Here is an 11,622-nt window from a genome sequence, read left to right on the forward strand (position 1 = left end):
GCCACACGTGTTGTGAAGCGTTATTAAATGTGGGAGAAAAACCATTTCTCCTGTACAAAGAATGTGGGTATGCAGAAAGCGAGTTCTTCTTCACATACTGAATCAGTGAAACATCAGCGATTCATCCGGTTCTCCCGCTCCACGATCGAGGATTTTTCCCGCTCCTCCCGCCCTACGATCCAGGACTTTTCCCGGACCTCCGGCCCCACGATCCAGGGTTTTTCCCGGACCTCCAGCCCCACGATCCAGGGCTTTTCCCGGACCTCCCGCCCCACGATCCAGGGCTTTTCCCGGACCTCCGGCCCCACGATCCAGGGCTTTTCCCGGACCTCCGGCCCCACGATCCAGGGCTTTTCCCGGACCTCCGGCCCCACGATCCAGGGCTTTTCCCGGACCTCCGGCCCCACGATCCAGGGCTTTTCCCGGACCTCCGGCCCCACGATCCAGGGCTTTTCCCGGACCTCCGGCCCCACGATCCAGGGCTTTTCCCGGACCTCCGGCCCCACGATCCAGGGCTTTTCCCGGACCTCCCGCCCCACGATCCAGGACTTTTCCCGGTTCTCCCGCCTCACAATCGGGGACTTTTCCCGCTCCGCCCCACGATCCAGGACTTTTCCCGGTTCTCCCGCCTCACGATCTAGGAGTTTTCCCGCTCACCCGCCCCACGATTTTTGCCTGTCTTCCCGCCTACGATCCCATGCTCTTACCCCACTTCCTTGGATCCGGGCACGGTAAGCTGGGCACCCCCGAGTCTTTAATCGGTGGGGAAAGAGTTGATCGCCGAGTCAGACCCACTACAGGCCGCTCAGCCTGAAGGGAAGCGATTCCAGCGGCCGCCATTGTTCCCGAGGTCACCTCCTCGGACTGTTAACGGCCGCCATGCCGCGCGCGCCTGAGCTGCCTGCGGGAATGCGCGGCGCGCTCGCGAGTCTGCATAAACAGAAACTGCTAGAAAATCTCAGCAGGTCAGACAGCATCTGGAGAGATGTTTTTATAAAAGTAGGAGCGACTATTAGTGACCAACAGTAAACCCAGAGCAGCTGTTAGTGACTGACACTAAATAGAGGGCAGGTTAAGAACCGACGCTAAACCCAGGGAAGCGGTTAGTGACCAACTGTTAGTGACCAACGGTAAACCCAAAGCGGCTGTTAGTGACTGACACTAAACAGAGGGCAGCGGATAATGACCGACACTAAACCCAGGGCAGCGGTTAGTGGCCAACTGTAAACTCAGGGCAGGGGTTAATGACGAATGGTAAACCCAGGGCAGCAGTTAGTGACCGATGGTAAACCCAGGGCAGCAGTTAGTGACCGATGGTAAACCCAGGGCAGCAGTTAGTGACCAACTGTAAACTCAGAACGGCGGTTGGTGACCAGGGCAGCAGTTTATTTCCCATAACACCGACGGTAAACCCAAAGCGGCACCTTGTTACCGTCAATACTGACAGTGCGGTTTGTTACTGTTGTGGTATTGTCACTGGACTATTAATCTAGAGACCCAGCAAAATGCTCCAGAATTTGAATTCAAATAAAAATCTGGAACTAAAAGTCTAATGATGACAATGAAACAATTGGCTAAAAATCCATCTAAATCACTTAATGTCCTTCAGGGAAGGAAATCTGCTGTCCTTGCCTGTACTGCCTACATGTGACTCCAGACACACAGCAATGTGGTTGACTCTTAAGTGCCCTTTCAGAAAGCCTAGCAAGACACTACAAAGTCAATAAAAAGGAATGAAACTGGACGGACTACCTGGCATTGATCAAGGCACAGGAAATGACTGGCAAACCCAACCCTGTCCACCCTGCACATCTTGGAGCTAGTGCAAAAACTGGGAGGTCCGTCTCGCTGGCAAGTCAAGCAACAGCATGACGTAGGAAGGGAGGGTTACGGTCAACGTCGACTCTGGACCTCATGAAGTCTCATGGCATCAGGTCAAACATGGGCAAACATCCTGCTGGTTATCACATACCATCCCCCAGTTGATGAATTCGTACTCCTCCACGTTGAACAGCACTTGGAGGAAGCACTGAAGATGGTAAGAGGACTCTGTGTGGGGGACTTCAATGTTCATCACCAAGGGTGGCTCGGAAGCCCCACCACAGACCGAGCCCTAAAGACCATCACTGCTACACTGGGTCAGTGGCTGGCAGGTTGGCCAGGATAAGGTTTTTCCTTCTTGTTGGTTCCCTGACAGTATTGATAGGAATGACCACTGCACAGTTCTTGTGGGGATGAAATTCCATTTTCACATTGCGGAAATGCTCCATTGTGGCGAGTGGCACTACCACTGTGCTAAATGGGGTAGACTTCGTACAGATCCAGCAATTGACGAGTGGATATCCATAATGCGGTGGCCGATCAGCATCAAAATTGTACTCAACTACAATCTGTGGGCATATCCTCACTCTACCATTACCACCAAGCTAGTGGATCAACCCTGGTCAATGGAGAGTTTGGAAGGGTGTGGCACAGCCAACACCATGCATACCTAAAAATGAGTTGTCAACCTGGTGAAGTTACAACATTGGATTACTTGCATGAACGGTGGTGAACAATTAAACAACTCACTGGATTTTTTGATTTGATTATTGTCACAAAGAACAAAGAACAATACAGCACAGGAACAGGCCCTTCGGCCCTCCAAGCCCGCGCCGCTCCCCGGTCCAGGATTGAATCCTGAATCCAGGATCCCCGCCCAATTTTCCAGCCTATCTACATACCAATATCCTATCCACCGAGCTGTCCCTCACAGCTACGATGCTTTGTTCATCACAACCTATTAACTCACCCCCACCCCACGTATTAGCATACAGTGAAAAGTATTGTTTTTTGCATGCTATACAAAACAAACTGTACATAGAGAAGGAAAGGAGAGAGTGCAGAACGTGGTGTTACTGTCATAGCTAGGGGGTTAAGAAAGATCAACTTAATACGAGGTAGGTCCATTCAAAAGTCTGATGGCAGCAGAGAAGAAGCTGTTGGTATGTGACCTCAGACTTTTGTACCTTATTCCTGTCGGAAGAAGGTGGAAGAGAGTATGTCCAGAGTGCGTGGAGTCCTTGATTATGCTGGCTGCTTTTCCGAGGCAGCAGGAAGTGTAGACAGTCAATGGAGGAGGTGGCTCTTCAAATATCCCCATCCTGAATGATTGAGAAGCCCAGTGTATCAGTGCAAAAGGTAAGGCCGAAGCATTTAAACAATCTTCAGCCACAAGTGCTGAGTGGGTGATCTATTTCGGCCTCCTCTTGAGGTCCCCAGCATCACAGATGTCAGTCTCCAGCCAATTTGATTAATTCCATGTGATATCGGGAAACTGCTGAAGGCACTGGATACTGCCAAGGCTATGGGCTCTGATAATATTCTGGCAATAGTACTGAAGACTCGTGCTCCAGAACTTGTCGTGCCCTAGCCAAGCTGTTCCATTATAGCTACAACACTGGCGTCTATCCAGCAATGTGGAAAATTGCCCAGGTATGGCTTGTACACAAAAAGCAGGACAAATCCAATCTATTTTGGAAGTTGGAGGTCAATCATCTCAGCTACAGGACATCACTGCAGGAGTTCCTCAGGGTAGTGTACCAGGTCCAACCATCTTCAGCTTTATCAATGACCATCTAATCTCGATCATCAGTAAAATAATGGAAGGGGTCATCAGTTGTGCTATCAAGCAGCACTTGCTTAGCAACAAGATGCTTACTGATACTCAGCTTGGGTTCCGCCAGGGTCATTCAGCTCCTGATCTCATTACAGCCTTGGTTCAAGCATGGATAAAAGAACTTAATTCCAGAGGTGGGGTGAGATTGACTGTCCTTGACATCAAGGCAGCATTTGACCAAGTGTGGCATCAAGGAGCCCTTGCAAAACTGAAGTAAATAGGAGTGAAGGGGAAAACTCTCCGCTGGTTGGAGTCATACCTAGCGCACTAGAAGGTGGTTGGAGATCAATTATCTCAGCTCAAGGACATCACTGTAGGAGTTCCTCGGGGTAGTGTCCTAGGACCAAACAGCTTCAGCCTTATCAATGACCATCCTTCCATCACAAGGTCAGAAATGGGGATGTTCACTGCACAATGTTCAGCGACATTCAGAACTCCTCAGATACTGGAGCAGTCCATTTCTATATGCAGTAAGACATGGATAATATCAAGGCTGGGGCTGACAAGCAGCAAGGAACATTTGTGTCACACAAGTGGCAGGCAATAACCATCTGCAACAAGATAGAATCTAACCATCGCCCCTTGACATTCAATGGCATTACCATCACCAAATCCCGCACTATCAAAATCCCAGGGGGTACCACTGATCAGAAATAGAACTGAACAAACCATATAAATACTGCAACCACAAGAATAGGTCAGAGGCTAGGAATCCTGTGGTGATTAACTAACCTCCTGACTTCCCAAAACCTGTCCACGATCTACAAAGCACAGGTCAGGAGTTTGATGGAATGCTCTTCACTTACCTGGCTAAGTGCAGCTCCAACAACCTCAAGAAGCTCAACAGCATCCAGGACAGAGCAACCATCTACAAGATGCATGGCAGCAACTCACCAAGCCTCCTTAGGCAGCACCTTCCGAATCCACAATCGCTACCATTGAGAAAGACAAGGGCAGCAGACACAGGGAAATTTCCTTCCAAGTCACTCACCATCCGAACTTGGAAATGTATGACCTTCCCTTCACTGTTGCTGGGTCAAAATCCTGGAAATCCCTTCCTAACAGCACTGGGGGCGGGCCTATACCACAGGGCCTACAGCAGTTCAAGAAGGCAGCTCACCACCACCTTCTCCAGGGCAATTGTGTGGTGTTGATTATGAGCAGATTTGGTTTGTACTCGTTGGAATTTAGAAGGCTGAGTGGGGATCTTATAGAGACCTATAAGATAATGAAGGGGCTGGATAGGGTAGAGGTGGAGAGATTCTTCCCACTTAGAAAGGAAGCTAGAACTAGAGAACACAGCCTCAAAATAAAGGGGGGTCAGTTTAGGACAGAGTTGAGGAGGAACTTCTTCTCTCAGAGGGTGGTGAATCTCTGGAATTCTCTGCCCACTGAAGTGGTGGAGGGTACCTCATTGAATATGTTTAAATCACAGATAGATGGATTCCTGATCGGTATGGGAATTAGGGGTTATGGGGATCAGGCGGGTAAGTGGAACTGATCCACTTCAGATCAGCCATGATCTTATTGAATGGTGGGGCAGGCTCAAGGGGTTAGATGGCCTACTCCTGCTCCTATTTCTTATGTTCTTATGTTCTAATTAGGGATGGGCAATAAATGCTGCCCTATCAATGCTCTCATCCAATAAATTAATTTTTAAAACCCAAATTCTTGAATTTTGGAAGTATGGAATCTCATTCCTCCAGAATCTAATTAGTGTTGGAAGTTATTTTTTGTCTGAGCAACAGGCAGCTCAAATGTTGAGAAGGTAGAATAATGATTGATTTTAGCTAAAATGCTGTGTTTGTCTAAACAGAGTTAATGCCTTTGTGCTTACTTAGATTTGCCTTGGGGTTTCAGAGTAGGTGTTCGATCAGGTTGATTGACAAGAGACAGAGACATGTGCTAATGGGAGGTGAAGATAAATTTCTGCTCTCGTTAGTCTTTGGAATTGTCTTCTCCAGAGGGCTATGGCAGCAATGTGCACCATCTATATGATGCACTGCAGCAACTCTTCAAGGTTCTTTTGGCACAGCACCGCCCAAACCCATGACCTCCACTACCTAAAAGAATAATGACAGCAGACACATTAGAACATCACCAGTTGCAAGTTCCCCTCCAAGTCACACACCACCCTGACTTGGAATTATATTGTTGTTCTTCACCATCATTCAGTCAAAATCCTTAATCTCTTCTCAAGGGCAATTAGGGATGGGAAATAAATGCTCGCTTTGTCAATGATGCTCACATCTAATGAATACATTTTTAAAAAAGCCTTGAGTAGCAGCTGGTAAATCTGAAAAATAACATACCGGGGCATTTATGTTGTTTAAAGCCAGAAAACAACAGTGCAGTTATCACCAGTTATGGATGCCCTGCATTTAATTTAAGACCAGAGATTAATTGGTTAAAAAATAAGAATTAACACTCCAGAGTCATTACTTGCAAGGCATATCAATCCTAAAAATGGGGAAGATTTCCCCCCTCTTAGACCAAACAGCCCAGAACAAATTCAGAAAATAAGATTCATGATGGTAACCACTCAGGCAATCATAGAATCCTAGTGCAAAAAGAGGCCATTCGCCCATCGAGTCTGCACCAACCACAATCCCACCCAGGCCCCATCCACATATCCCCACATATTTACCCACTAACCCCTCTAACCTATGCATCCCGGGACACTAAGAGGCAATTTAGAATGGCCAATCAACCTAGCCCGCACATCTTTGGACTGTGGGAGGAAACCAGAGCACCCGGAGGAAACCCACGCAGACACAGGGAGAATGTGCAAACTCCACACAGACAGCAACCCGTGCCGGGATTCGAACCCAGGTCCCTGGAGCTGTGAAGCAGCAGTGCTAACCACTGTGCTACCGTGCCGCAATGTGTCCTCCAAGTTGTTGGCTGCAAAGGATTTAAAAGAGGCTTATTTTCATATCTCTATTAGGGCATGTTATCACTTATGTGTAAGAGTCAACAGACATGGATGCAGCTACCTCTGGAGAGTTTTATTTTGATACTTTCTCAACCCCATGGTTTTTATGAAATATCTGTTTGTTGTGGCAAACACTGAAAATTGCAATTCTAACACATCTATCCTTATTTGGAAGAATTTATTTTTGTGATCTCCTTTTTAGAAGGTCTCTTCTGATAGCAAACAACCATAAAATTCAACATTTCAGCAAATTTCATCTGCACTCAAGCCAAAAATTCTCTCTTCTGGATGCCCTCTATCAAATACAACTGGGAAAAATTTGTCTGTCCCTGAACCAAATACCAGTATTTGAAAGACTGATAAGCCCTATTTGGAAGTGATCAGAGATCTTCATGGTAGGATGAGGTTACAGGGTACTAAGTCTGCGAGCAGCAACGACCATCTTCAACCCAAAATCAAGCTTTGGAGTGCTCTCCAAAAACAAGGGGAAAAAAGACTTGCATATATATAATGCCTTCACACCCAAAATACTTTGCAGCCAATGAAATACTTTTGTAGTCATTATTGTAATGTAAGAAATACAGCAGCCAAATTTGTACACAAGTTCCTATGCAGAGCAATGTAATAATGACCACATAATCCATTTAGTGATGTTAACTGAGTGATAGATATTGCCAGGACACCAAGGATGACTCACCCGCTCTTCTTCAAAACAGTACCATGGACTATTTTTTACATTGGAGCCATATTTTAAAGACAGCACCTCTAACAGTGCAGCACTCTCTCAGTACTGCACTGGAGAGTATGCCTAGATTTTTGTCCTCTTTTTAGGTCAAACCAAACCAAGTAAACAAACTCAGATTAAATCAGGACAAAGTAAAAGGGGCAGCTCCCCAAAAAGGAGGGGGAACAGCCCGAACAGAAATCAAAGTACAAAGGAAACTTAAAAACATCAAATTAAAATGTGATTATTGGGGTCAATAATGCACCCCAACCCCTGCGGTGCCCAGCGGGCGCGGAAGGCGTCAACCACGCCCGTGGACACCGCATGCTCCCTCTCCAGGGACACCTGGCCGCGAACGTAGCCGCGGTAGAGGGGCAGACAGTCAGGATGGACGGCCCCCTCGATCGCCCGCAGCCTGGACCGGTAAATGGCGCGTTTCGCCAGGCCCAGGTTCACGAGGAGGTCGCCATCCCGACCCTCCCCTCTCCGCACCGGGTGTCCGTAGATCAGGAGCGTGGGACTGAAGTGCAGACAAAACATCAACAAAAGGTTCTTTAGGAAAACATAAAGGGAGTGCTGCCTAAGACACACAACATAGACATGGTCCACGGACTCCACAAGGCCGCAGAAAGGGCAGTCTTCGGAGCCCGTGAACCAGTGGATCCTACGGTTGTGCGGAACTGCTGCATGCATCACCCTCCACCCCAGGTCCCCGACGTAATTGGGGGAGATCCCTCCGTAGAGGGACCTCCACCGCCCGGCGGCAACAAGGCCCGCCAAGGTGTATCCGGGCGACAGGCGATAGTGGAAGGTGTGCAGCAGCAGCCCGCACAGGAAACGCCTCCGCGCGGTAGAAAAAGGCACGGAGGGCATTTCCGCGAGGTGGCTCAGGCTGTGGGGCACCTCACCCAGGGAGGGGGGCTGAGGCTTTGGGCCAATGTGGAATTCCGCCCGAACAGGGGAACGCTCGGGCAGGATCCCACCGCACGCCTGCTTATAAGTCCAACTATCTGACTCGGAGGTAAGAATGCTATCAACTGAGCCATGGCTGACACCTTCAGTTGAATCTGCTCTGTCATTGGTTATTTCCATTAACAAAGTTAGTACAGATTGATGAAGTCTTAGCCCTGCTCTTCAGGGATTCCCCCAAAGCATCACATATAAACCCTGACCTAGACAAGAAAGCCAGATATGATCTAAGGAGATTCACCAAAGATGTCAAAAACAGTACCAGACCAACCTAGAGTCCCAGGCTAGCCACATGGACCCCTGCCAACTATGGCAAGGTATTTTAATCTAATATTGCCACAAAAATTAATAACACAAGAATATAAAAATGTGAGGGAGCGCAGAGGGGCAGCATTACTTTGGTTTGGGCATCAGTCCAGCACAGGGGATGAAGTAGCAATGGTCGAAAGCTTCAAGTTTCTAGGTGTCCTGATCACCAACAACCTGTTCTGGTGGTCACTATAGTCAAGCAAGCCCACCAACACCTCTATTTTCTCAGGAGGTGAAGAAAATTCAGCATGTCCACTACCACTCTCACCAATTTTTAGAGATGTACCATAGAAAGCATCCTTTCCAGAGGTATCACAACTTGATAGGGCTCCTGCTTTGACCAAGACTGCAAGAAACTACAAGGGGTTATGAACATAGCCCAGTCCATCACTCAAACCAGCCTCCCATCCATTGACTCCATCTACGTTTGCTACTGGCTCGGAAAAGCAGCTAACATTATCAAGGATCCCACACTTCAAACATACTCTCTTCCACCATCTTTTGTCAGGTAAAATATACAAAAGTCTGAGATTATGGACCAACCAACTCAAGAACACTTTTCCTACTGCAATCACTTTTGAATGCACCTACCTTATTAAGTTGATCTTTTCTCTACACCCTAGCTATGACTGTAACACTACATTCTGCACCGTCTGCTTTCGTTCTCGCATATGTACTGTACGAAAGGTATGCTTTGTCTGTATAACGTGCAAGAAACAATACTTCTCGCTATATCCCGATACATGTGACAATAAATCAAATCAAAATGGAAGTCCTGATCTCAGCCACATCATGAAGTTGGATTTTATGCTCCCCTGCTGGCGTATTTGAAGGAGGGAAACCGGTAAAATTCAGCGCACGGCCTCCCCATCTACTATAATTAAAGCAAAATACTGTGGATGCTGGAGTCTGAAACAAAACAGAAAATGCTGAAAAATCTCAAGAGGCTCACAGACAGATTTGTTCCGCATTTACCCATCGCCTTCCCATCCGTCCCGCCGTGGCGCCAGTCAGTAACGGGGAGGCGGGAGACGGAGAGCGCTTCCAAACATCAGGCGGCACTCTCGCCCTTGGGCCTATCGAGGCCCTTAAATGGCCAATTAGATTAAGAGCTTCATCCTACTCCTCCCAGTATTTACTCAGGGCAGGGGGGACGCAAGAGGCCCGAGTCGTTGTTGGTTGGACTGATGCCGGGGTTTGAATCCCCCGGCCCGAGCACGCCAGGCCCGCACCCGCCCCTCCACCGCCGCCAGGCCCGCACCCGCCCCTCCACCGCCGCCAGGCCCGCACTCGCCTCTCCCCGGCGCCAGGCCCGCACCCCCCGGCGCCAGGCCCGCACCCACCCACCCCTCCCCGGCGCCAGGCCCGCACCCACCCACCCCTCCCCGGCGCCAGGCCCGCACCCACCCACCCCTCCCCGGCGCCAGGCCCGCACCCACCCACCCCTCCCCGGCGCCAGGCCCGCACCCACCCACCCCTCCCCGGCGCCAGGCCCGCACCCACCCACCCCTCCCCGGCGCCAGGCCCGCACCCACCCACCCCTCCCCGGCGCCAGGCCCGCACCCACCCACCCCTCCCCGGCGCCAGGCCCGCACCCACCCACCCCTCCCCGGCGCCAGGCCCGCACCCACCCACCCCTCCCCGGCGCCAGGCCCGCACCCACCCACCCCTCCCCGGCGCCAGGCCCGCACCCACCCACCCCTCCCCGGCGCCAGGCCCGCACCCACCCACCCCTCCCCGGCGCCAGGCCCGCACCCACCCACCCCTCCCCGGCGCCAGGCCCGCACCCACCCACCCCTCCCCGGCGCCAGGCCCGCACCCACCCACCCCTCCCCGGCGCCAGGCCCGCACCCACCCACCCCTCCCCGGCGCCAGGCCCGCACCCACCCACCCCTCCCCGGCGCCAGGCCCGCACCCACCCACCCCTCCCCGGCGCCAGGCCCGCACCCACCCACCCCTCCCCGGCGCCAGGCCCGCACCCACCCCTCCCCGGCGCCAGGCCCGCACCCACCCCTCCCCGGCGCCAGGCCCGCACTCGCCTCTCCACCGCCGCCAGGCCCGCACTCGCCTCTCCACCGCCGCCAGGCCCGCACTCGCCTCTCCCTGGCCTGCAGCGCCTCCGGGAGACACCCACACTCCCGGCAATGGCGGCTCACTTCCAGATACTGCTCGTGTCCTTAGCCCCGCCCCCCACCCCGCAGTAAAATCCTGTGGGGTCACAGCCCCACCAATCCAACCCCCTTCACTGTGGGCGGGTCAGGGGACACAACCCCATCAAATCCAGAACTCCCACTTACCCGATGAAGGAGCAGCGCTCCAAAAGCCAGTGGTTTTTGCTACCAAATAGACTCCTTACTGTGTTTATTCCTGTCCAACGCCGGCATCTCCACGTCAAGTCTCACAACACCAGGTTAAAGTCCAACAGGTTTATTTGGTAGCAAACGCCACTAGCTTTCGGAGCGCTGCTCCTTCGTCAGGTGAGTGCGAGATCTGCTCATAAACAGCAAACAGGGCAGATCTCCCACTCATCTGACAAAGGAGCAGCGCTCCAAAAGCTAGTGGCGTTTGCTGCCAAATAAACCTGTTGGACTTTAACCTGGTGTTGTTAGACTCCTTTCTATGTTCTGAGACTTCTCACTGTGTTTACCACAGTCCAACGCCGGCAGCTCCATATGGAGGGTCAGGGACACAGCTCCATCAAATCTAGCTCCCTTCACTGTGGGAGGGTCAGGGGGACACAGCCTATCAAATCCAGCTCTCTTCACTGTGGGTCAGGGGGACACAGCACCATCAAATCCAACCCCTTCACTGTGGGAGGGTCAGGTGGACACAGCCCCATCAAATCCAGCGCCCTTCACTGTGGGAGGGTCAGGTGGACACAGCCCCATCAAATCCAACCCCTTCACTATGAGAGGATCAGGGGACACAGCCCCATCAAATCCAGCGCCCTTCACTGTGGGAGGGTCAGGTGGACACAGCCCCATCAAATCCAACCCCTTCACTGTGGGTCAGGTGGACACAGCCCCA

At 51.3% G+C, this 11,622-nt stretch overlaps 1 long non-coding RNA gene across 7 annotated transcripts in view; it reads right to left on the reverse strand.

Moving 5' to 3' along the window:
- Positions 1-10,786, reverse strand: part of LOC144495790 (uncharacterized) — a 30,990-nt gene extending 20,204 nt beyond the window's left edge. Inside the window, exons 1-2 of one of the 7 annotated variants that reach the window (XR_013498333.1) lie at positions 10,607-10,784; positions 708-930 (exon numbers count right to left, since the gene is read on the reverse strand). This is a non-coding gene — a long non-coding RNA (uncharacterized LOC144495790). Of the gene's footprint in view, positions 1-707; positions 931-9,547; positions 9,864-10,606 lie in introns of those variants that run through there. The other 6 variants (XR_013498330.1, XR_013498332.1, XR_013498329.1 and 3 more) reach the window with 6 other exon arrangements.
- Between the last annotated feature and the right edge of the window lie 836 nt (positions 10,787-11,622).

The sequence above is a fragment of the Mustelus asterias genome, chromosome 7 (assembly GCF_964213995.1).
Source record: "Mustelus asterias chromosome 7, sMusAst1.hap1.1, whole genome shotgun sequence".
Classification (NCBI taxonomy): domain Eukaryota; kingdom Metazoa; phylum Chordata; class Chondrichthyes; order Carcharhiniformes; family Triakidae; genus Mustelus; species Mustelus asterias.